Source organism: Pongo pygmaeus, chromosome 22 (assembly GCF_028885625.2).
Source record: "Pongo pygmaeus isolate AG05252 chromosome 22, NHGRI_mPonPyg2-v2.0_pri, whole genome shotgun sequence".
Classification (NCBI taxonomy): domain Eukaryota; kingdom Metazoa; phylum Chordata; class Mammalia; order Primates; family Hominidae; genus Pongo; species Pongo pygmaeus.
The window spans coordinates 54,282,270-54,298,417 of record NC_072395.2 but is presented as its reverse complement, the minus strand read 5'-3'; the positions used below and the strand labels follow the sequence as shown (position 1 = coordinate 54,298,417).

General features: G+C 50.5%; 1 protein-coding gene across 2 annotated transcripts in view; it reads right to left on the bottom strand.

The window, feature by feature from the left end:
* The window catches only part of MX2 (MX dynamin like GTPase 2), a 46,739-nt gene extending 34,995 nt beyond the window's left edge, over positions 1-11,744 (bottom strand). The window contains exons 1-2 of one of the 2 annotated variants that reach the window (XM_054468844.2): positions 11,439-11,584; positions 641-708 (exon numbers count right to left, since the gene is read on the bottom strand). The gene's annotated coding sequence lies outside the window, so the exon portion shown is untranslated. Of the gene's footprint in view, positions 1-640; positions 709-11,438 lie in introns of both variants that reach the window. The other variant, XM_054468845.2, reaches the window with a different exon arrangement.
* Positions 11,745-16,148: the final 4,404 nt, after the last annotated feature.

The following is a 16,148-nucleotide window of genomic DNA, read 5'->3' as shown; positions in this document are numbered from 1 at the left end:
GTGAGAGCCGACTGGATTCTGGATGCGTTGAAGTCATGGTCAACAAGTCAGCTAATGGCTGGCTGTAGGGCTGAAGGGCAGAGGTGAGTTGAGAGCAGGAAGATCTGTGGCCGGAGCAGCTGGAGGAGGAGCCACACAATTCCAAAGGGCCTCGGGCTGGAGACTGCCTGGAGCTTGGAGGGCCTTGGCAGGTGTGGGCTTCCAGGACACCCTCATCCTAATGACCACTCCCACCACTGCTCTCCAGTCCCAACAAGGCACAGAGAGGGTGTGGCTCCCCCAAAGTCACACAGCCGGGGCTCCTGGGCCTGGCAGATACCCCTCTTGCCACACCCAATTTATCTGCCTCAGCTCCATGGCTCCCCTGGTTGGGTTCCTTGTTCTCTCTGAGCCGCAGTTCCTGAGTCAATGTGAGTCTTCATCCATGCTGTAAACATTCATTGAGTGCCTGCTGTGTGCTGGGCTCTGGACACCCAGCTGGGAGACATTGCCACATTTTTTGGCGCTAAGGATCTGATGGGGGAGGCGACAGTCAAAAGCTGCATTCCCACCATCTGCATGATATCTTTCCTGATGGATTCTGCCTGTTTCCTGTCTCCCCAGCTGCAATAAGGCCCCCAGGGGGGGCAGGGATTTTTACCTGTTTTTTTTTTCACAGCTGTACCTGCAGCTCAAAGTACCTGGCATACAGTAGGAGCTTAATAAAGGCTGTGGAGGAAAAAACAATAAAAATGGTGAAAGCATTTCCTGCATAGGAAACTGTCATGCACCCATCAAAATGGTCTATCTCTTAATGTGAGATATTTCCCAGTGGCTAAGCTGTAGTCCTGACTCCAAGTCACATTATTTTAAGAGATAAAAAAGTAAACATTTATACCAAGAATAGATAAGATGGGCATTTGGGGCTGCTTATGATTTAGGGATGCTATGGAAGCACAGAGGATTTATGACATCTGTGATTGTCCACATCAAAAATGAGTAAGGGATCAATAACTTATTAGAAGCTACCCAATATCCAAAGGAGGTATGAGATACTAAAGTAGAAGCTTTTAGTTGAGAAGCCATGCCAGAAGTCAAGGGCAATGTCCTTATTGACTTCATGTTAAAAAAAATAGCTTTAAATACTATATTATAGTTCTAAAATAGTAATTGACATCTATCCACCAAACTTTCAGAAAGAAAATTGGATCCATTTATAATTGACTCATAATAATCGATGCAAACTTCTGACAAGTAATATTGGCAATCTCAAAAATAGTTTCTTAATAAAGGTGGAATCTGATCATCTCAGGACACCTGCCCGTGAGTGCCGTGAGCCTTCCTAGCTAAATTACTCCATAATTGTTTGCATCATGGAAAAGGTAAATTAAGTTTTACACGCAATGCATATTGGTCAGGAAATTTTCTGGAATTGGCCCAGGAAGTGGTAGAGTCATATCTCATCTGCAACCAATATAACCCAGGCAAGACTATGAAGGTGAGACAGGATTCAGAGCCATGGGTTCATGACTGCAAGTCTATCTCTTGCTAGACTTTCTATTCTCAGCATGGACAATACCTATCTTCCTATCAAAAGATTGTGGACTTACTGTCCTGGAGGGTCCTTCTTCTAACACAGACACTTCACTGTCTGAATCACCCTCAGTGTTCGCAAAATACAAAATCAATCACACACTGAAGCTGAAATTCCCTAACTATAAAAAAACCCTCCATCTCTCTGGGCTTTGAGTTTTGCCACCAGCTTTACTGGCCATGCGGTCTTGGCCTCTATCTGTAAGCAGAAGATTACTCCTTAACTCCTAGGTCGAGGATATAATAGGCTATTGGCGTGACCGTCTCTGAGTGCTCACTTAGTCCAGCAGCCCATGAGATCATAACCGGATGCTGTACATGACCAGGAGTAACTCCAGCAAGTCCTGGCTCTGCTCCATTTCATGTACACAGTTAAGCATTGTCAAGGATTAGCCTCACACACGAAGTCTTGTGCCCAAAGGAAATGCCAGCCAGAGGAAATGCCGGCCAAGCTTTTCTGACCTCCAGTTTGGTGTGGGTCCGCTGGAAGAGACCTCAAGGTAAAAACTTTTCAGACCTCTTTGGAAGAAGCCATTTCAGGTCCTCCTAACAAATGCCAGGGCAGTCAAGATCCAAGGTGTTGACCCAAGTACTCACGAGTCAGTAGAAACAGGCAACAAACCCAGACCAATGGATCAGCTCAAATGACCTCAAACCGAGACTAACCACAAAAGCCTCCAGATGCAAAAACTAAGAGCTATGGACCAAGCAGTCGGCTTTGGGAGTGGACAGCTTCACTCGAGATGACGAGACCAGATAATGATTGAACTTCTTGTGAATCCCACCACAGTGGATTTCTTTGTGTGTATTTTTAAACATTATACTCATGGCTATTCTCTCTTTTTCAGGATCAGATTTCAATCCTGCAACCACGTTTTATAATTTACTTGTTTTTGTCCTCTTCCTCCCTCCTTCAAACCAAAACACATTTTTTCCTAAACCACCCTACGAATGACTCAGCAGTCCATTTGGAAATCTTGCCTCTTGCTGGATCTGCCACCCATTTCCAGCTCCAGGAACCACACAAATTGTGAGCATTCCCCTACTGAATTCCACGCCATACGTTTTCCAACACATAATTCCAACACATAATTACCTTAAGATCCATAGAATAAGTATTCTTATGCCCAGACACACATAGGCTGCCATAATCACTCCTACCATAAAACACAACCAGCATGGCCAGGGTCTGGGGGAAATGATCCTGCCTCCTATATGAGCACCCTGATGCTTTTCACATCCCTTTAGATCTGCTCTCAATTTCACTAAAGGCAGTGTTACCACATACTTACATTTCTCATGAACAGATTTTTGCTTCCAACTCTTCTCCACTCACGAAATACAATTATACAAACAATAGAACCATTTGCAAGAGAAATATGCATGAAGAAAAATGTCCACGTGCAGGAAGGCAAGATTGTTAAGTTGCCACAAAAGTGGTCATCGACGTTTGCTGAAACACAGCTCATGGGAAACTTTTCTCTCCGAACAGCTCCACACTGCCCCACTCCAATGGTGCCATGGGAGGGCCCCTTTCCTTACATGGTGCCAATGCACCCCCATGCTGGCCTGAGGACCGTCATCGTATTTTGGGGGCTCCTAGCGATACAATCGCAGGATTCAGCTCCTCTCCTGTCCCATTTTCTCTGCTCTTCACAGCTTTCACAGAAGTAGCTTTGCTGGAAGTGTTAGAGCCGCAGGTTCCAACAATTAACTTGAAGGTCTTTAACCTTGGTAGTGGTTCCTGACTTACAGCTATCACAGGCTTATCCCTTGCTCTGGCTGGAATGACACAGCCCAGGAAAAGAACCTTCATCCACCCGCCGTGGTGGGATGGCCGATCATCCAGCTTTGGGCCACGCAAGTCGTGGGCCAGAGCTCTGGGGAACACTTCCTGCTGCTTTGCTACCCTCGTGGAGTCTAGCAAAACAATCTCCAAATGCAAACACTGGCTTTCCAAATTAGAGAGCAGAGCTTGGAATCTTTTCTGGCTAAAGGCAGGCTGAGGGGGACGTGGGCTCCCTGGAAGTTCCCCGACTTTGCTGATGGGACTGTCCCCTGCTAGCTGCATAGCCACGGCGGGGGCGGGAGTGGGGGTGGGGGGTTGGGGGGCGGCGGGCAGGGAGGTACCTGCTATTGTGGAGGGAGGAGAGTGACTGATCACAAGGCTCCCTGCTGGATGCGGCATCATCCCCCATGCAAGGTGGCCCTGGCTTCTACCGAAGGTGGCTGCTGAGAGCGCCCTGCAGGAAGGCCCCTGGGGCACCAGAGTCCCAGAGCAGCACCTCACTTCTCGGGAATACCCCTTCCAGAAGCCCTGAGGCCAGCCCAGCACTCCCACCTGCTGGCCCAGCAGCTCTCAGCGGCTTTCCTCCCTTGGGGTAGAGACTGCTTACACTGCCGGGCTCAAAAACCTGCCCCATGCCCTGGCCAGCCTCATCCCCAGATGTCACCCTGTGCTGACCTGGACTGCCCTCTCTGCAGTGGAATCTTCACTCGGACCCTCTGTCTCAGCCTTTCCTAATGAGCTCCTGCCCAGTCTTGCATCCTCTCCGCGCAGCCTCAGAGGGGCGGATCTTCCAGCAGAGCCAGCGGCTCCTGGGCCCAGCAGCCCCACCGGGGGCCCATACTCACTGGGAGGAAAGACCATGGTTGTGGGAATGGCCCCGCCGCCGCTCAGCCTTCAGCCCCTGTTCTCCAGCCTGGCTCCCAGAGGTCCAGGTCCACAGGCCTCCTGCACCCCCCTCCTCCCATGGGGGCTGAAAGCACTTCCTGTTTTCAGAACTATCCCTGGGTTCATAAAACGTTTTCTGATGTGAAATCCTTGAAACCAGAAGGGCTAGGCAGCAATTTTATGGGATCACTGAGAGATGAGTCCATCTAAAGTCGGCACAAACAGCTCCTAGCCCTATGGAGACTTTCTCAGGGGGTACAGGAGGGCTTGGCCAGGACCCAGCAGCTCATTGGGCCTGGTGGCACCCACCCTAGCAAGTGAGATCTCGGGTGGCCTCAATCTACCCGTCTGTCTGGGAGGGAGCCTTGGACTCTGAACCACCAGCCACAATATCCTTCAAAGGCTGAGAGCTGGAGCCAGCTGCCCTTGGTGACAAAGTCAGGGGTCCAGGAACAAAACCAAGTGCTGATAGGAGGTGATAACTCAGCCTCAACTTCTTCCTCTCCATGGGAAGAAAGAACAAGGGAAAGGAGGGTTCCTTTTGTGAAGCCCAATATTCTTCATTTCATGTTCTTTTTAAAACATATTTTAAACTATCGCCACCCTCACCCTCATTTTCATGAAGGGCAGGTCTTGCTAAGCATATCATGAGCTGATTATTAAGTTTGAGAGGACAGGAGCTGGACACAGATTGCTCTGCAAAATAAAGGGGTGAAAAGTTGCAGGGGTGAACATGTGTGAAGGTCGGAGGCAGGAGTGAGCCATGGGGTGACAGGTAGGGGATGAGAAGTCCCTCAGTCCCCCTCCCCATTGCAGTTTAGGGAGGATTTTCTGACACGGGCCTGTTGAGTAAGGAATGTAGGTTTCGGGTTGTCTGGTGTGTGCCTGGTGAACCATCTGTCTCCCCTACACAATCTTCAGAAATGGCTACAGTGTGTCTGCGTGAGTGGACTGTCTCAGGAGCCTGTTGGCTGGCTGGGTGCCCCTGCAGGCTCACGGAGATGACACCGAAGAGCCGGGTGACACATGGACAGGTAAGACTTGGGCTATGCACACAGGCAGGAGGGAATGAAAGTGGGGGGCTTAAGAGGCTTAGGGGTTCAGGCCTCTGCTTTCAGGAGCCACTGCACTGTGGGTTCCTCTCCAGGGCTCGGTCCTCATGTGGGAGCTTCCGGAGCCCAGTATAAATGCAGAGCATGGGAGCCGTGGACCTTGACTTGAAGAGAAAGTGCAGGTCTTGAGAGAGAGGAACTGAAAAACCAAGAAGACAGCTGGTGAGAGAAGAGGAGAAAGGAGAAGACGAGGCGGCTGTCAGGGTGCAGCAGACAGCCAAGTTAACAGTTAAGACAAAGATGAGGAACAAGGTGAGGTCAGAATCCAGGAGGGAGCTACTGAGGGCCAGGTTGGGGGTGACGGATCCAAGGAAGGACAGCAAGGCCTTGATAAGATGCAGTGGACCCAGAGGAGATGTGAGGCCAGCTGGCTCTGTACTGCTGAGCTGCAGGATTTGGAGTTGCTGTCAACTTCGAGGCAGCTGTTAAACCAGGGGGCTGCCAAATATTTTCAAGGGGAGACCAGGCCAGGAGTCTGAAGACTAAGAAGCACGCATTCTGGATAAATTGAAAATCGGTAAGAAAATAGGAGGGGATCCTTTTTTCTTAGAGGATCAAGCTTGGAAACTGCCTCCTTCTGACTGAGAAAAAAAAAAGGGATTTGGTTTATTGCAGCTCCCACACTAGCAGGCTGCTTTGCATCTTCCAGTTTTAGCCATTGCTGGGTTCTGCATAAGACACTTTCCTATAACATTACCATCTTGTTCAGGTTTCCTCGTAGAATCATTCACTGAAAAACAGCCACTTAACATGGTTCTGCCTGCCTCCCAGGAGTGTCAAAAGAAAATACGATCCCATGGAAAAGGTCTCTGCTTTAAAAAAAACAAATTCACTCAAGAACATGTCCATAGATTTATTTAATCTCCTTAATATAAAGAAATTATGTTAAGATTATGTTAAGATTAGTCTCCTTAATATGCAATCACAACAAATTACCTTGCAGAAGTCCAAGCTAGTCAAATTTGCTCTCCTGGTGAATCCAGGAGCTCCCTCTTCTTCAAGAGTGAGAGAGACAATTGTCTTATCCTCCCTCAGCCTCAGCCGTGGGAGGCTGAGAGCCAAATGCTATGGTCAATCAGAGCGGCCCTTAGTTCTCACGTGATGTCATGTTCCTTGGTTCCTGTCCCCCTGATTCTTGTTGGGTTTCGTTCTTGTGTTACAGTTTTATGGTGGTGCTTTTTAAAACACCTTAGAGCAGGGTACGCAAGAGATAGTCTTTGTGGGTTGAGCAAGGAGTCCAGGGGGTGGGGGTTGCCCTGTCAGCAGTGAGTCACAGCTGGAGAGGCTCTGGAAGGGCGATGTTAGGACATATATGTATCAGCATCAGGGTTTCTTGTGTAGCAGGACAGGGTGCCGGGATCAGACCAGGTTAGGAACCTTGAACTGGTTCCTGATAAGATAGAGAAAAACAAGCGACTCCACGCACAACACAGGGTGCCAGGGATGAACAATATGGGGTGAAGGAAGATGGCTGGTCTTGTGCAGGGATCACTGAGGCTCTCCCAGGGAAGGGACTTCTCTTCCCTTTCAATGGCAGGACCCAAAGCATCTGAGAAGCACCTCTGCCTGCCCCAGTAGCTGGGATTACAAGCATGCACCACCATGCCCAGCTAATTTTGTATTTTTAGTAGAGATGAGGTTTCTCCATGTTGGTCAGGCTGGTCTCGAACTCCTGACCTCAGGTGACCCACCTGCCTCGGCCTCCCAAAGTGTTGGGATTACAGGCGTGAGCCACTGTGCCCGGCGAAACCTCTTTTGTTTGTAAGTTACTCAGTCTCAGGTTTAGCTCTATCATGACACGAATGGACTAGCACACCTAGTTATAGATCAGCCCCGTGAGTGATATACAGGTGCAAAAAGGGAATTCATCAAATCTGTAAGACTATGTTTCCCAAACTGTGCATCTGGGGTATTTCAGCAAACTCACAGGGCACTATGGGATCTTTAAGATTTCCCAGCGATACACGAAGGCAGCTGTTGGACACCACCCAGTCTACTATTACTGAGTTGTTTGGACCTACCTAATTAGTAAACAGAACTGCCAGGAATTTATTTTGGGTGGCGGGCACCATAAATGAACTACAGAACCACTCAGGGAAACCCAAATGGAGAAAGGCTAGAATCTCTGCTCTAAGAGCAAAGGCCGGAGGACTGGCAGATGCTGAAGCAGTGTGAGGGTGCACACGTGTGAGAGGTGAGCGGGGGCGACTGAGACAAATCCAGGCTGACTGAGGAGGCAGGAGTGGGCTTCTGCGTGTCTGTGTCCAAATGTCCCCTTTTGGGGAACACTTTTGCACTGCTGGTGGGAGTGTAAATTAGTTCAGCCATGTGGAAAGCAGTGTGGTGACTCCTCAAAGAACTTAAACAGAATTACCATTCGACCCAGCAATCCCATTACTGGATATGTACCCAAAGGAATAGAAATCATTCTACCATAAAGACACATGCAGACGAATGTTCATGGCAGCACCATTACAATAGCAAAGACATGGAATCAACCTAAATGGCCATCAATGGTAGACTGGATAAAAAAAGTGGTACATATACACTATGGAATACTATGCAACCATCAAAAAGAATGAGATCATGTCCTTTGCAGGAACATAGATGGAACTGGAGGCCATAATCCTAAGCAAACTAATCTAGTAACAGAAAACCAAATACTACATGTTCTCAATTATTAGTGGGAGCTAAACATTAAATACACATGGTCACAAAGAAGAGAACAAGAGACACCTGGGCGTACTCAAGGGTAGAGGGTGGGAGGAAGGAGAGGAGCAAAAAACTATCTATTAGATACTATGCTTATTACCTGAGTGATGAAATAATGTGTACACTAAACTCCCACGACACAATTTACCCATGTAACAAACCTGCACATGGACCCCTGAACCTAAAATAGAAGTTAAACAACCAAACAAATTTTCCTTTTTTACAAGGACACCAGTCATATTGGATTAGGGCCCACCCTACTGTAAAACAACTTCGTCTTTAATTACATCTGCAAAGACCCTATTTCCAAATAAGGTCACATTCAGAGGTTCTGAGTTAGGATTTGAACATATACATTTGAGGGGTGTAATGGTTAATACTGAGTGTCAACTTGATTGGGTTGAAGGATGCAAAGTACTGATCCTGGGTGTGTCTGTGAGGGTGTTGCCAAAGGAGATTAACATTTGAGTCAGCGGCTTGGAAAGGCAGATCCACATTCAGCCTAGGTGGGCACCATCTAATCAGCTGTCAGCACAGCTAGAATATAAAGCAGGCAGAAAAATGTGAAAAGAGAGGCTGGCTTAGCCTCCCAGCCTACATCTTTCTCCCATGCTGGATGCTTCCTGCCCTAGAACATTGGACTCCAAGTTCTTCAGTTTTTGGGACTCACACTGGCTCCCCTTGCTCCTCAGGCTGCAGATTGCTTATTGTGGACCTTGTGATCCTGTAAATTCATACTTAATAAACTTCCATATACATGTATATATTTATTTATTTATATTCCATTAGTTCTGTCGCTCTAGAGAACCCTGACTAATACAGGAGGCCTAGTTCAACCCATAACAGGTACGTAGTGACTGAAAGTAGTACAGCAAGAAAATCAGCCCAAGGCCCCGCCTCCTGCAGCGCTGCCCCACCCCTGTCCCTGTCCCTGTCCAAGCTTGAGGAGCTGATGCCTGTCCCCAATGCCCAGGATGTGCTTCGTCCATCTTCCACCAGGGTCCTCAGGAGCCTGGGAGGGTGGTGAAAAGGGCAGCCTGGTCACTGTATTGATTTCTATTGAGGGCTGGAAAAAAACTCTAAAAGTGCAAAGGGGAGGGAGTTTCCCTACATATGCTTAAAGCCATAACTTGGCAATTCCAGAGACCTTTGCAAAGAGAAATCCCTCTTTCCAGGCGCATCACTGGAGAGGAAGGCCCTGGGGGGTGAAGGCCCAGGAAGCTGGTGGTTACCTAGCTTAGGCAGCACTGAGGTGAGGGAGTCCAGGCAGAGGTGGTCAGAAGTCGTGGTGAATTCATGACTGACACTCCCTGATGCCCCCGACGAAGGCAGAAGCCTCTGGCTCCAGAATGCTTTTGGGTCTATCATCTCCCCAAATTTTCCAGAGAGCCTGTCCTGCAGATGAGGAAACTGGGCCATGGGGAGATGCTACAGGCCTTGTGGGGGCCCCAGCCCAGGGCTGGGAATCGGGTCTCCAGTGGTCTCTCTGACTTGCACCTGACACTGCACCCCAGGTTGTTGAGATTAGAGGACAAGCACACACATTCCCTGCTGAGTTTGGAAGTCTGACTGAGACTGCCAGGATCGTGTAAACACCCCTGGGAAGGATGGAAATGGCTGTGCCGGACATGGTAGAACCTGCTGAAGTCTAAGGCAAGCTGTGTCTCCCACATGGGCATAGCCACTATTGCTGGCTGGCAACCAGTCCGAGAGCTCTGCTGGGTCCTGGGCACCAGGGGCAACTCTGCTGTGTCCCTTTGCTCCAGTCCCAGTGTCACTCACACGGTGCAGGGTCATGGCTGACCAAGCACAGGCACTGAATGCGACCTTATCTCTCTGGGCTCACCTCCTTTCTTTTTAAGACCACTTGTTTTTCACCCACTCAAAGATATATATTGAGCACTAAGTCCTTGAGATAAATATTGAGTCAGGCAGACAAAGATCCCTGGGGGAGCTTGCATTCTAGGGCAGGGGCTAAACCTAAATAAAGCTCGCATACATCCTGGCCGGATGCAGGGACTCACACCTGTAATCCCAATGCATTGGGAGGCTGAGGCAGGAGGATCACTTGAGCCTGGAAGTTTAAGGCTGCAGTGAGCTATGATGGTACCATTGCACTCCAGCCTGGGAAACAGAGCAGGAAGACCCTGGCTCAAAAAAGAAAAAGAAAAAAAATTGCAAGTCCGAAGGGAGTCAAAAGTGCTTCAGGGGGTGGGGCGGGGGTGGGAAGTAGAGCAGAGTAAACGGAGGAGAGGGTGCGAGGAAAGATAACTTGGAATCCTGATCTTTTTAAACTGCTAGAGACAACATTCTAAACCCAAAATGAGAAAGAACAGTGTTCAAAAGGTGTCATCAAAGCCGAATGGGGTGGCTTACGCCTGTAATCCCAGTGCTTTGGGAGGTTGAGGCATAAGGACTTCTTGAGCCAATGAGTTTGAGACCAGCCTGGGCAACATAGAGAGCCCCTGTCTCTACAAAAAGAAATAAAATTAACCAGATGTGGTGGTGCACACCTGTAGTCCCAGCTACTTGGGAGGCTGAGGTGGGAGGATCCCTTGAGCCCGGGAGCTTGAGACTGCAGTGAGCCACGATCACGCCACTGCACTCCAGCCTGGGGAACAGAACGAGACCTTGTCTCAAAAAAAAGAAAAAAAGAAAAAAAGAAAAAAAAAGGCATCATCAATACCACCATGTCTCCTTTCCGCTCTACATCAATTATAAAATGGACTTCAGCCCCCAGAGTGCAGGCGATCCAGGGTGCAGTGGTCCAGAGTGCTGGAGTTGGCCCCTACTGGCTGGGAACTGGCCACGGCGGGAGCATTCACACCATGAGAACAGAAGAGAATCGGCAAAGGCTAGAAACCAGGCACCACCCTCTGCCCCGCCCCGCCCCGTGAGAGCCAATTTCCCAGCATATCACCGTCACCAAGGTTACGTCAGAGCATCACAAATACCACAAAAGAAGGAACACTCGAAGCCCTCCGAGACGGCTTTTGGGGTACAGAGCTCCTTACTCAACCCCCAGACTTTGTAGGACGCTGAGCAAAGCTGTCCTAAAAATCACCCCTTTGTGTCCATCCGACTTTTGGCCAGATCAGGATGGAGGCCACCCTGTCCCCAGGGCCAGCCACTTCCCCTCCAGAGCCTCTCTCTCTGTGCACAAGGCTACTGTGGGCTGGTGGCAACATGGGCCCTTTCTGCGCCTCACACCAGAGGCAGCATCAGAATCTTATCTTTATGGCTCCTGCCTCCCAGCACAAGCCACATTCACCAAGCAGATGTCATGTCACTCAGGAAATATTTTTTAAAGGCGCATCTGCTGTGCATCAGACACAAAGCAGCCCTCCCTTCACTGGCCCCGCTCTTACCGCTGCACGTTCAGGACGGAGAAATCATCTCTTCCCTTTCTTCCACTTCACTTTTATGTGGCGTGTGAACCACTCCCTCCCCTGCTCCGTCATCAACAAACAGGGAGAGAAATGAAACTACTTGATCTGGCCACAGAAATGAAACTGAGTTATCAGCGTGCTCTCCAGATGACTCACAGAGTGGTCCTCAAACTGCAGCTGCATCTGAATCCTGAGAGAGCTGTGGAGACGGGGTGGCTGTCCCCCGACCCCCGCCAGAGAGTCTGATCTCTCAGGTCTGGGCTCCGCCTGAGAATCAGCACTGCTAACAGACTCCAGGGGAGGCTGGCATGGGGGCAGCTCGGAGTGGCTCAGTCACTGGAAGGCTCTGCCCTGACAGTGCCATCCAGTACCACCTGAGTGGCTCTGAAATGTGACTACTGCCGACCAAGGAACTGGACTTCGAACTCCATGTAATTTGAATTAATAGACATGTGTGGTTCGTGTATCGGACCTCACAGATGCACTGCTGTTACAGCCCGAGGACATGCTCTCAGGTACATGAGCTGAATGCTCTGAGCTCTCCTGCTTAGCTTCATGCCTGAGCCGCACCTGACAAATGTCACCACTCCCCTCATTAGGTGCAGAAAACCTAAAGAAAGAGGGTCAACAGCTTTCTGCAAGCACCTGTGCCTGAGGTCCCCGCCTCATAACCAAGACGGTTTTCTTCCCATTGGAGATAAGGAGGCCCCAGGACAAACCCCAGGCTCCGGAACTCAGCCCTGAGCCAGCTGCATGTCATCTTTCTGGTCCTCAGTTACTTTTCACCTGCAAAAGTGAAGCTGCACAACCGTGTGCTCCCTAAGGCTTCCTGCTCTGTGACCAAAGTCAAGGAGGGCCAGGCATTCCCATCATCAGAGCCAAGAGGTCTGGGAACCTCCAGGAGGTGCCCTCCAGACACCGGGGAGGGGACCAAGCCTCTCGAGGACTGGCAGTGACGGCTGGGAGGGAGGAAGTAGGCTCTCAGCTCTCCTATCCACCCGTGACCCTCTCCCAAACAAACATCAACACTATATGTTTAAAAAAAATCCTGAGCACCTCTTTGCTAAGTCATTGTAGTGACTTCCCTTGAGTGCAGGCTTAGCTTTACAGAAGATATTTAGAAACTTAAAATGTTTTTCAAAACCTTGGCATTAGAAATATTAACACCAGGAGATCATCGTCAGGATCACCTATCCCTGAACCACTTCTCTTCCCCAGAGCCGGAGGGGACAGAGGCTGAGGAGTGAGGGGAGGAATGTGAATCTCAGACTTGGCAGCGTGATATGACATTTGGGTTTCACCAGGAATGTCTTTCACAACAGGGCCTGGGCCGGCCTACTGCTTCAAGGAAGGCACAAAGAAAGGCCTCAGAGAGCCGGACAGAGGGACACGAGCAGCTCGGGCCAGCTCAGGGGACCCTCCACCCTCTGTCAAGGCAGCAACCCCCTCCTGCACGCCCCTCACCAGCAGCCCTGGGAAGGACCAGAGGTGCCTGCACATGCAAACTTCAAGGACAGGGTTCTTGCGTTCTGAGCACTAAGCCCTGAGGGTGAGTGAACGTCCCACGCAGCATCCAAGCACGGGGGCCAGGGCCGGGGCCAGAAAAGATGCTGCTGCTCAGGCCTCGGCACAGCCGCCGGGCGGAGCTCTTTCCTCAGCTCCACATCAGGGAGCGTTACAGTGTGCAGCTTGGTAAAGAGGCGAAGTCCAGAAGCCCCAGTGCCTGCCTCCTGCCCTGGCACCCTGACTCTATGGAAAGCGCCAGCGCCTCTGTGTGCTGATGAAGTTCCTGGCCACCTGGAAGCACCTGCAGCACCCGGAGCCATCCAGAGCCTGCGTGCATCCACCCTCCCGTGGCCTCTCCAATCACAGAAGGAGAGATGGAGCAAACGCTTTCCTGGATTAACAGGACAAAGGCAATGGTGAAGTGCTGTAGACAAGCAGGGTTCTTACCTTGGATGTGTCCCTCCCAGCAGAGCACAGGAGCAGCGGGTGCACCTTGGAGTGGAACTCCACCCTGTCATTGTCCATGTGACCTGGCTCTTTGTTTCTTTTTTGTTTGTTTGCTCGAGATGGAGTCTTGCTCTGTTGCCCAGGCTGGAGTACAATGGTGAGATTTCTGCTCACTGCAACCTCGGCCTCCCAGGTTCAAGCAATCCTCCCACCTTAGCCTCCCAAGTAGCTGGGATTACAGGCATGTGCCACCATGCCCAGCTAATTTGTTTTGTATTTTTAGTAGAGACGGGGTTTTACCATGTTGGCCAGGATGGTCATGAACTCCTGACCTCAAGTGATCCGCCCACCTTGGCCTCCCAAAGTGCTGGGAACTTGGTTGTGAGCCACTGCACCCAGCCTGGCTCTTTGGTCCTTAACCTCTCTGTGCCTCACCAGCCCTACTAGGTTAAATCAGCATGACCCTGTCACAGGGAGGGTGTGAGGGGTGACCAGCAGGGTCCACATCGGGCAGGAAATGTGACTCTGATGTGGCAAGCCCCCTTGCATGGTGCCCACTGGTGGGGGACTGGGCTGGGGGTTGGCAGTGCCCAGTGCCTTCAGAGATGGAATGACAGTCTCCACACTGAAGACCACATTGTAGGGAAACATCAACAGGATGTGGAAATGAATGGCAGTTCACAGTCCTGTGCCCCAGGTGCGGACGCAGCAGTGAGCTGCAGGGGCAGCAGAGGGCCAAGGGGCCATCACTGGGTAGGAGGGGCTGTTGTCACAAGAACTTCACAACCCAAAGCCGGATCCCAGGGCGATGCGTGGCCAGAAGCACCCCGTGGCCTATTCCATGACAGTGAACTAAGATCAACGAAGCTACAAAAATATAGCAATTTCAGCCAGAATAAAAATATACTGCCCTCCTTTTTTGATGCACAAAAATGTCTATGCCTACCTACGAGCTTAGCACTTACAAGGGTTTTGTGGGGTTGCCATCACAAAGAACCACACCTGAGTAGCCTAAACAGCAGAGGTCTCTGGTCTCACAGCTCTGGAGGCCAGAAGTTCCACCTCGAGGTGTCAGGAGGGCTGTGCTCCCTTGGAAGTCTCTAGGGCAGACCCTGTTCCAGGCCTCTCTCCAACTTCCCGTGGTTTGCTGGTGATTTGGGGTGTTGCTTGGCATACAGATGCATCATCCCAGTCTCGGTGGGTGTTTCCAAATTTCTCCTTTTTATAGAGACACCAGTCCTGATGGGTGGGGGCCCACCCTACTCTAGGACCACTTGATCCTTACTGACCGCATCTGCAGTTAACCTGCTTTCAAATAAGGTTGCATTCTGGGGGTTAGGACTCCAGCAGATGAATTCTGGGGGATACAGTTCAGCCCCTACTGGGATCTGAGCCATGACCCCATCCAGTGGTTTGCAGCCTTCCTTGCAGACAACCAGGCTCCCTGAGGGGCCTCTGCCCCTGGGCGGGGCTCGCAGCTGGGTGATGCTCCTCCCTGGGCCAGAGCACTGCTTGGCTCCCAGCAGTCATCAGGTCATTGTATCTCCACTCACAGTGGCCACCCCCTTCTTTGGACGAGGGCCATCATGCAGCCCACAGCCACGCAGCCCGTGGTTTGCTGGGGCCCCTGAGGGAGGGGTTGGCATCCTCTGGCCTCGCTGACCTGGCGCCTCCCATGTTTGGAGCCATGGGATGTGAGCAGGTGGGGCTGACACATCAGGCCAGGAGCTTGGTGGGGCTTGGAGGCTGGATTTCTGTTCCCTCTCTGGCTTTCATGCCTGACAGGGGACACCCCTTCAGCCTGGCTTTTCACACCTAGGGCTCAGCCATGGCTGGCCTGTGCCCACATTAACAGGAACAAGAAATCAATGCTGTTGTAAGCCACTGAGAATTGGGGCAGTTTGTTACTGTGAGAATGCTGGAATTCGGGGTGCCATGTAGCACCATGTTTTAAAAGGAGTCCTGCCAACAAAAATGCTTGGAAACCATTCATCTCTCCCAGCTCTTTTATCTTACAGATGAGATATAGAGGCTCAGAGAAGCAGTATTAATCTGGCACCAAACTCTCCTAGCTCTTCTGGGGCCAGGCCTGGGAAAGAGGTGAGAATGGACACTTGGCAGCGACTGCTGGCCCCAGTGACTCTATTTTCTTAGCCCCGAACCACATGTGTCATCTGACCCACCATTTCAGCACGTGTGGAACATCCTGGACTCTTGGATCTACTGCTGCATCTTCTAGAGAGTGAGGTGTTCAGTTGCCCTCATGAGAGCAGCGCCTCCCTCCCCACCCCCCTCAGCAGCCTGGCATGAAGGCAGGGACTGTGTACTGTACCCGCAGTGCCAGACGTGGGAGGCACCCAAAGTTGTGGAATGAATGAATACATTCACAGGCCCACAGGAAGAGTTCAAGAGCTCAACTTGAGTTGAACAAGGACATAACGTAAGCCCTCGGAACTGCTGCTAATTCTCCCAGCAGAAGGAGATGACTGTCGGAAACTAGGAGGTGCTTGGTGATAATGGAATAAAGGTTTTCTCTCTGCAGGGCTGTCTGGACCACACGGGGGTCACACTTAGATCTGATCATAACATAGCTCCACCTGGACAAGCTGTTTCTCCCAACCCTCTTTCCAGCTTGAATCACATCATTCCCTTTAAGAATTTCCATTCATTTTAGTTTCCTGCTAATGGACATCTTCACTACATAAAATACTGGTATAAAAATACTGTGTACCAAGA